The following is a 10,506-nucleotide window of genomic DNA, read 5'->3' as shown; positions in this document are numbered from 1 at the left end:
GATTTTTACTTGTGTTTTATTGACTTGTTGACTATAAAAATCCACATGAACGAGTGCACAATAACAGACCATAGACAAAATTGTAAAGAAAGGAATTTTAGGCCTTTAATCGTAGTCATGTACAACCAATACATAAACAAAGAGGCAGTCATTTGGTCTGAATATGGGGATATTGTATCACTTAAAATCAAGAAACATGTTTGGCAGGGCTAGATCCTTTCACCAAAATTATTCAATATGTATGCTGAGTTATTAAACCTGAGAAATTGAACTCTGAAGACTATCATATCAGAATGGGAGGAAGGCTCATTAACAAGGTACAATATGCAGATTAGACAATATTGTCTGCTGAAAAGAGAACTTCAAGCACTTACTGCTGAGGATCAAAGACTACAGGCTTATGTGAGGATTACAATTCAATGTAAAGAAAACAAAACTCAGTGGACTTTTCGTCTAAGTCAGTGACTTCTCAAGGTGAAGATAGTTCTTTAGAAGTGTCTGGGAGAAATATAGTAGCTTTCTGTTCAACCTCTGCAAGTCAAAAGAGTGGATCGGTCCACTACTGACACAACAACAACAACAAACAAAACTCCCCATGACTGAACTAATAGACAATATCCTGATAAACAGAGTAGAAGACTGAAATTGTGAAGAATTACATCCAAGTTCATAGAAGTAGCAGTCAAAGAGTCAAAGTAGGTCTTGCATTTGATACATCTGTTCACAAGACCTCTTTAAAGTTTTAAAGAACAAAAGATGTCATTTGGAGGGAAATGGTACTCCTGACCTAAGACATCGTATCTTTTCAATAGTCTCATACACAAACAAAAGCTGGACAAAGAATATATAAGACGCTAGGAGAATCTATGTTTCTTAATTATATGATGACACAATATATCAATGGTGCTATAGACTGCTAGTAGAACAAACAATTCTGTATTGAAATAAGTGCATCCAAAATGCCCTGAAGAAGCAATGATGGTGAGACTTTATCTCAATCATTGTGGGAATGTCATTTCAAAAGACCAGTTCGTGAAAAGGACATGGTTGGTAAAGCAAAGGGTCAGCACAAAGGAGTTGTGCCCTTACTGGGATGGGCTGCCACAGTGGCCACAAGGTGAAGAACCTGGACGAGCTTCCTTCTGTTGTACACAGAGCGTAGATTTCCTGAGTCAGAACCAGCCTGCATTACCAAGAGCAGAAACTTTGTACACATGTTTGGGTGGGTGAGTCTGATTAATGGTAAGGACTGTAATTCAATGACCCGATTTGAAGGTAGAATGCATAAATATTATAATTTCTTTATGATGTAAAATAATAGGAAACATGGTAACTCAATGGTTAAATGCACAACTGCTCATTGAGAGTTATGAGTTTATACCCAGGAGAAAAGGCTAAGATTAAGAACACCCTACTGGACAGTTCTACTCGGGCAGAGGGTATCGCTATGAGTGGGAATCAACTAGAGATACCTAACAACAACCTATGAAGTAAAGTGATTGGCTTAAATCTTCTACTTTAAACTATAAACGTATACTAAATATATTATATATTATACTAAATATATTATCTATCCTCTACAGATAATTTTTCAAAGGGGTCCTATGGAAACAAATAAATTTTATCACAACCAACTTGGATTTATACAAGCAGATACTGTCAATCATTCATTTGGATTTGGTCATAATTTATGTACTTGTGTTTTCCTGAGACTCGATTAAACACTCTAAATTATAATATAAAGTAAACCTTATTGATCTACTATAAAGGAAGTAATAAAATGCTGGGATTTCTCAGAAGATCTTTAGTTATAACTCAACACTACTTGGGTCAACCTTCCCTCTCCACTTAATCTATTATTTAATTTTGTCATCCTTTATATTTTACCTTTATTATTATCAATTTAAGCAAAAAACACATGAAGTGTTGAGAGGCATAAATATGCATAATATAATGCATGCTGTTGGTTGATTATTAGTACCATACAATTTAAAATTATGATTCATTTAAAGCATAATCTTAAAATATACTTGAGGAAAAAATTCAAATAAATTTAATTTAGTTCAATTTGATTCAAGAAATATTTATTGATTCACAGTTTCCTGAATAATTAACCACAAATCAATAATTATAAAATCATGATTATTTTCTGAAGGAAGTGTTTGGTAAGGGTTATATAGATCCATAAACTTATAATAAAGTAAAACATTTTAGACCCTTCACAAATTCTTTTCAAAGTTTGTGTAATATGGCTTAAATTTGTTGTTAGGTTATGACGATTTGATGCCAACTAACCGTGACTCTCTATACAGCAGAATGAAACCCTGCCCATCCCGTTCCATCCTCACGGTGTTCTGTTTGGAGCCTGCACATGCGACCACTCTGTCAATCCATCTTGTCGAAGGTCTTCTCGTTTTTGCTCCCTGCTGCTTTACTAAGCAACATATTTTCATAACGCCTTTGAAGATTTTTTAAATCTACAACAAAATTTAAAGATAAAAATATTTCAAATATCCCTTTTGTGATGAAATCTTTCATCACATATCTGTAGCATGTGTTTAGATGGATTCTGGAACTTGACATTTGGAAACATATTCTTTCTGCACTCAACATTATACATAATATACTTTTAAACTACTTACTATTTTGTAAATTCAAATTCGAGTATTAAAGATTCTTTGGGGAGAAAAGCTTTATAAAATTAAATTTAAAGTATCTATATTCTTCCTGATAAATTCATTTCAAATGATTAAAATTATTCTTCATATAAATGCCTCCAGTCTGAGTTGTAATATTTTATCCTTCAAAGTTGATTATCTCACATTTTAAATAAAATATATTACATTTCAGCATCTAATCAATTTTTCATATTCTTTCATCTTTCAAGCTATTATTGTCTACAAAATTAAGAGAAGGTGGCATGAACACTGCTTTTGTTTATGTATTAGATTATTCTATGTTTGTAGTAAGTATTAAATATTGGTTCCCTATGGTATCACCAAATTGCTTCTTTAAAAACAAAACTCAACTAGGCCAAGTGAATTCAATTTGAGGAATATATTTACTCTAAAATGTGGATTTTTTATGTGTGCTTATGCTGAAGATTAACAAAATAAATTCAGATCTGTCCTTTGCCAAAAAAGCATGAGGAGTTACCCCCCAAAAAGTGGATTTTTTTCAAAGCTATGTATTTAATTAAAAAAAACAATCTTGTTACCTTCAAAGTACTCTCCATTACACTTAATACATTTGTCAAATCTTCTTTTCTATTCTTGGAAATATTTGACAAACTCATCTGTTTGTATGGCTTACTACACCTCTCTCATTTTTTTTTTACCTCTTTTAAGTTGTCAAATCGTTTTCCTTTTAAGTACCTCTTAATTCACAGAAGCAAAAAGAAGTCACATGGAGTGAGGTCAGGTGAGCAAGATGCATGGGGCAAGAGAGAGAGGCATTCTGTTTATTTGCCAAAAACTGGCACACTGCGATGACTGTATGAGCAGGTGCATTGTAAGGGCGGCGAAATCAATGCCCCCGTCTACCACAAATCAGGCCTTCTTTGTTGCACTTGGCTTTGGGGGGGATGAGGAGATGATGGTGTCTTCCACTGGCTTGATTGATGTTTATTTTGGGGTCTTAAGAATAGCACTATGTCTTGTCACAAGTAATGGCATTGAGGGGGGGGGGGGAGTCTGGAAGTAATGACCTTGGAAAAATGGACTGGGTCGCTCAAAGCTGTTCTTTCAAAGCACGGCCTATTTCCACTTGATGATCTTTTTTCTGTTCAGTCATAACTCAAGGTACAAATTCTGCGGTGACCCCTCTCATTCCAAAATCTGTTAAAATTCACCAAACTGAGCTCCATGATAGTACAGATAAATTTCCCATCTCCTCAGTGGCCATCATTGTTCTTTCAACACAAGTGCACATATTTTGTCTACATTTCATTCGGGAAATTGATGGACATACAGAATGAGGTTTGTCATCAATCCACATTTTATCTCTTTTGAAACCAGAAAACCACTCCTACACTTGAATTTCCCCCTATAGTTCTGCCCTTGTAAGCTATGTTCAACATTACAATGGTTTCTGCAGCATTTTCCCATGCAGGGAATAAATTTCACAGCCTCATGCTGTACTCTTAAATCAGTTATCAGGGGAAAAAAAGGAGGTTCAAGCGAAACTGCATTTACTAAAAAATTCACTGTTTCCAGCGAGAACCTTCCCAGATGATCCCACCGGGTGCACTAACTCAGAGTGAGTTGCTTAACACTCACCTGGAGGGAAAAATGGGTACTATGAAAGCTCCGGCCAACGAAGTTTTCTTCTTTTTTGGTACCTCTCATATATAACATATATTACATTACATATCAAAAAATTAAATCCACTCTTTCTTCTTTTTGTTGATCCTTTCTTAATTTTTCTATTTTGTGGTGCTGATATGAAAGTACTCCCATTTCGAGTTGAATTCTATATCGGTTGAATTCTATATCGTTTTGCATAAGAATCACTTCAATTTTAAAGCCTATTTATGCAAAAACAAATGAACTGATTTCTCCTAAAACTCTTAGATTGTTACAAATAAGGATAAATCTGAACTCACATAACAATTTACATGGATCTGATACAGTGAAAAAAGAGGGAAAGACGTGAAAGGAAATTGCATTTTCACACTGTTTATGTGAAAATATACTCTGAATTACAACGGTAAAGTATTATAAAAAATAATGATCAGATGGAAGAAAAAATATAGGTAATAAGAATATCACTTCACCACAAATATAAGAAAATACATGTGTGTTAACTATATTTTGATTTCAAGAACATGATCTATATATTTATTTTAAAACTCATATTTCAAAACATTGTATAAAAGGAAGAAGGGGGAAAGTTGTACTTATGTAATAAGATTCGGTGATGAGAATATGGTATATGTTCCCTTTTTATTTTATAATAACATCATGTCTAAGAACGCTGTAGACAAGATATATACCTTACTGAAAATAATTTTGTAAGTAATCTTAGTAACTATAAAGTCAATTACTACCATCACAGACTATGTTGTTATAAGTATATTACTTTCTTTTTACAACACTTAGCAGATTTTCATTATGAGAACATGCTATAAAAAGAGCATTATTATTTTGAAAAGATGAAACATCCCAGAGTAGCTAAATGTCTCATTGTAAGCACCAATGCTACAAACTATTAAGCCAAATGATTTCCTCTTCTAACTGCAAGAGTTTTTACTTTGATATATAATTTAAATAGGAAGCGTTTGTTGTATGCATTATTTTAATCTGCTTTCAAATCGAAAGGATTTGAAATATATTCTTGGTAGAGGCCATTATCTTCTACTTGCCTCTCATGTGAGGAAAGGTTTTTGTTTACGTAGAACATTTTAATAAGTGAAAAAAGAGTAATGTGCAAATGTTGCTTCTGGTAAATTCATCTTTTGCTTATTATATTTAAAAACAATACGATTAACTTCACTTCTTACTGATTTTATTTCAAATTCTAAGAACAAAGTAGACAATTTTATGCAGGGGAATTTTTATTAGAGAACTAGAACTTTATTCACTAAGAAAAATTGTATAAATTGAACTTTGTAACATACATGTAATATTTTATTCTTATCCCTATCTATTTGAACTTTTTTATGTCAACTTTCCCCATTTGTTTTATATGTCATCTTAGATAGACTGTCAATGTTTGATGAAAACATCATTCTCTGTTTAAACTTGGAAGAAAAATACTTCTCTATGTAATAAAAGAGATCCACTGCTAAACTATATTTGCTGTGACCATGGCTATGGTCACTATATTGCCAACTGATTGATTGCCTTGCTTGTTTGATGTGTCAGAGACTGACAGACACAGGGAAGAAAGAAATTATCAAAAAGCCTATCTTCTTTCTTATGTGGGCAGAATTTATGTTAGCTCCTCTAAAAAATATCAAAATGTATTCCTCTCCTTCCATTTAACTCTTAAGGTCAAAAATAATTATTAAAACTCGAGTCAGTTTATATACTTAGTAATACAACATTAATTACATAGTATTAAAGAGTGAATATTTTGTGTCTACTTTTCTTATTTGTGCTCAGTGAGTTTTTTTCCTTGAAGGCATATTTGTTTATTGCTTTTATTGACTCATCTTCGTGGATGACAGAGAAGTTTGCCCAAAATGATCTTCTTCAGCTCCCAAAGGTTAGATATGCCTATTTTACTTTCCTTATTTTTAAGAACAAGTGTATATTAAATAAGTCCAAGTAATACAAAAACTTTAAGAAAGTTAACATATTCTGAAATATCACCATGCTAAGATGTACACAATTTATTTTTTACTGACATTCTTTTCATGTCTTTCATGTATGTGCATACACATGTTTAAATATCTATATCTTCAACAGTTTCATCAATAATCTTGAAGAAAATTATATACAGCCATTAAAACTTTTGGCCACTTTCAATTTATAAAATATGGGATTATTTTCATATTTTGGAATTATTGGTGTTTATATGGTATCTTACTAAATAAATGAATTTTGCTAAATGAATACATTCACAGTATTTCCAGAAATTATACCCATTACTATTGTTTTATAATCATTAGTCTGCAATTGTTCTTATATGTTGGTATTTATGTTTACATAAAGTAGATTTTATAAACTGAGAAGCTGTTTTACAAAAGACTCAAACAATTTACATTATTAATAATAGATGACTTTATGCTATGGTATTCGACTGTACAATTTCAAATTATTTATTTATTCTGCCCAAACTGACAAGTGAAAACAGCTGTTTCTTTTATATACAATTATGTTATTGTTGATGAATTTGAGCACTTATTCACACATTTCTGACATTTCAGCAAGCTTCTTTATTGAATTGCTTAGTGATATATTCACTCACTTTGCTATTTTTTCTTTTTTTAAATTTTGTTTAATGCTCAATTTATTTGATGTATATATTTACATGTACAACTTTGAAAAACTCATTTTAATATTTAAATAGTAGTTGCAAAATGATTAAATTTCATTAAGTAATTTAAACTGCAATTACTAATTTAATGTGATGGATATTTTGAATATATTTTTACAAACAAACAAAATTCATATTGTGTTAGGCCAGATTGACTAGAAAAACAATCCCAGTGACATTCATCTATGTAGAAAAGTTTTAATCATGAAGAAATTATATAGGGAGAAGGCATACCAGCCAAGTCCAACTCAAGTCCACGAGTTGAGTATTAGTCTCCAAGTCCTTCTTCAGACTCACAGTGATGCAGACTATAGGAAGATTGCAGGCTGATGGGCCCAGATCCAAGGTCAGTGAAAACATGACAGCGCATTGGCCCCTCAGGATCAGTGGCAGAGTCCCAGCAAGCCAAAAGGCAAAGAGGCAGAGAAAGGAGGTTCCCAAAGATTTCCTTATGATAAGACTACACCCCCAAAGAGGCACTATTAAGCTGGGACCTGATTGACAGGTTGAATTCCACCCTGACACATTCATATATCTCCAAGTTCACCTAAAATAATCTAACTACCACAAAGGTAAATACTCTTATTGTTTTCTTTCCATAAGTGCAGGGTTGTTTTTGCCCCCATTGAATTGGCCATCAAATTTTAAACCAATAATTTCTTGAGTACCAATTCTCATATATGACATTTGAAGTCTAGGGAACCCCACTGACTGGACTCAACTGACTCTTCTCTTGGAAACTTTTAGGAACTGTCCTCCTAAGGGACCACACAAGGAGCAGAAACTCATTGTCCAGGCTAGGGGGTGGTAATAATCTATTTCTGAATGCACTCTACCTGAGGGCAAAGCTATTGCCATTGCCAGTTAATGAACAGAAAGAATTCACTGGAAGTTAAATCTATATGGAGACACTGTGATGGATTTAAGGTTATCTCTGTAAACTCTAGCTTTCCAAAAAATTTACTGCTGAGAATATAAATTGTAACATACAAAAATCATATTTTCTCAAGAATTGAATAAACTAAATTATGTAACTCATTTATAAGACTAAATGTTTATTTACATGATTTGGCAATTTGGAAGAGTTAATAATGGTTACAATTTCAAATACACTCATCCAAAAGATTTGTATCTATCCGTGTGAAGAAATAATAATTTCCTATTATAAAATTTAGTGTTTCTTAGTTTTTTAATCTAATGATGGTTTCTATACAGAAACAGTGACATACTTGTGCACAATACATATTTAAAATACATGAGAGAGAGTAAAAATCGAGTTCTTCAGAGTGTCAGCTTAAAGAAGTGACTATAAATCTGGAAACTGTGGGTGTTTTTTTTTCCCCAGTTTAATTTTTATACAACCCACAATTTCTCAGGGACTATTATATTACAGGCCTAGTGCTAAGACCTGGGAAGAACTAAAAACAAGGACAAGTAGATTACTTTAAATGATCAGCAGGAGTTTTTCTATCTCCAAATTGTAGGAATTTATATGTTCCCAGTAAAACTTTATGTGTAAAGTGTGGGAAATAATTCTGCTCCTAAAAAACCAGTTAACAGAAAAATACTGTGTCTACTAATCAATTTACAAAATAAGAGCCAGTTTTTTTCAAATATTGTAAGTGCACATTTAATAATAGCAAAATTCTATGGATTTGAATCTTTGTGAATTTAGCCTATTTATTTGTCTATTTATGTATTTATTTATTTCTCCATCTACCTTTTCTACAACATCGAGATCCTAATTCTGCTTATTTAATGAGGTTATTATTAGAGTTAAAGAAATTATTATATGTAAAGCACTTAAAACACTATCTGGAAATAGTAAATGCTTCATGTTATTATTATTATTTTTAGATTTTAGTTATGAAGATAGCAATTTTCTGATTCTTCTATGAAAGTTTAATGTGGCAAGTCTTTCAGTCTTCTTGATACAAATTAAGTTTATCAACCCTCCTCATTTCATACACTGTTATTTTTCTTCTATACATCTTCTGCCATTCAGCTGCAAGGCAAGCTAACAGAAAGCACCTCCCATTTCCTTGAAAGATGATCCTTTTATAAAATGCTTAAGATTGAGCCTTATCTATTCCCTTAAGACCCTGCCATCCATGCCTCCTACATTTCATCTGTAAGCATTAAGATGGAACACAAAAACCTCTGCTTCCTTCACCCCAAACTTAAAGCTTCATATCACTCATAGAACTTTACATCCTGATTTGTTCATGTAGACACCTTCCCAGATATTGTAAATCTGTCCACTGTGACCCCCTGGGAAAAGGAGCCATTATTAACAAAATACATTTTAACTCATAATTCTTCCCAAAGGGTCACACCTAAAAAGGCTGCTTCTGGCTTATCAAAAGGTTGCTTCTCTCCATTATCCTTATAACATTCAAAGCACAGCACATCGCCAACTTGTTCCTGATTTTCATTTGCAGATCATTCTCACATTCTCTACTCTAAAAACTATAGTATCAAATGCATGTCCAAAAAGGATGGCCACACCATCCTTACAATTATCTGCCAGATGCAAGACACACCTGTGTTTAAGTGCACACATGGAGAATACTTCCAGCATTTTGAGTTTTTTTAACTTTACATTTTTACTTACTCTCATTCAAAATCTCCCTTTCCCAGTTTGCATCCCTTACAAATTTTCATAGGTATTCTTGTACATTTAAGTCTACCATGTCCTTGTAATTTTATATTGAAATTCCACCCCTAACTGGAAGGCTGAAAAATAACTGGAAAAACAACCACAAGCACTTAAGATATTAAATTTTAAAACCATAATCTGAACTTCAAATAAACCTTCAATGCTACTTGGTAACTGGTTACAGTTATCTAATACACCACCTTCAATTTCAACTTCTTAATTCACCGAGAAAATCAAAATGATCAGGAAGAACAAATCAATAAATATATATGATCCGACTTCCACAGCTCACTCTTTTCCCACATCGGTAGCTATATTTTCAAATGTCTTCCTGTTACTCAATTTCAACAGCTAGAGTCAACTTAAGCCATTGCAGTTTCAAACTTCTCCTGTCTTTCACACCCAATTGTAGCCTTCTGAAAATGTCCTTCTGCTTCCATCGTTAGGTGCTATAAAGTAGATTCCAACTCAGGGCCCCCTGTGTTCAACGAAATGAAATACTCCCTGCCCGGTCCTTTCACACCTGGTCTTAGGTTTATACCCATGGTTGCCACCGCTGTCATTTCACCTTGTCCAGGATCGGCCCCTCTTTCTCAAACCTGCTTTCCAGAGGAGCCCTGGAGGCGTAGAGCTTGTGCTGGGCTGCTAACGGCCAGGATAGCGGTTTGGAACCATCAGCTGCTCTATGGGAAAGAGACAAGGCTTTCTGCTTCCACGGGAGTTCTCTGCTCCGAAACACCCGGGGTCAGTTCCTCCTGCCGTGTAGGGTCTCTCTGAGTTAGCTCGGCCTGGTGTTAGTGTTTGCTTCGGTTTTGAGTACTGTGTCAAGCACAACATCCTTTTCCAGGGGCTGATCTCTCCTGACC

The 10,506-nt window shown here is 33.6% G+C and overlaps 1 non-coding gene across 1 annotated transcript; it reads left to right on the top strand.

Annotated features, from left to right (window-relative positions):
* Positions 1 to 441: 441 nt before the first annotated feature.
* On the top strand, positions 442 to 571 carry LOC142441584 (small Cajal body-specific RNA 24). The gene has a single exon (XR_012782952.1).
* Positions 572 to 10,506: the final 9,935 nt, after the last annotated feature.

The sequence above is a fragment of the Tenrec ecaudatus genome, chromosome 2 (genome assembly GCF_050624435.1).
Source record: "Tenrec ecaudatus isolate mTenEca1 chromosome 2, mTenEca1.hap1, whole genome shotgun sequence".
Lineage (NCBI taxonomy): Eukaryota > Metazoa > Chordata > Mammalia > Afrosoricida > Tenrecidae > Tenrec > Tenrec ecaudatus.
Note: the sequence above shows the minus strand (reverse complement) of the source record. Positions and strands in the feature narration are given on the sequence as shown.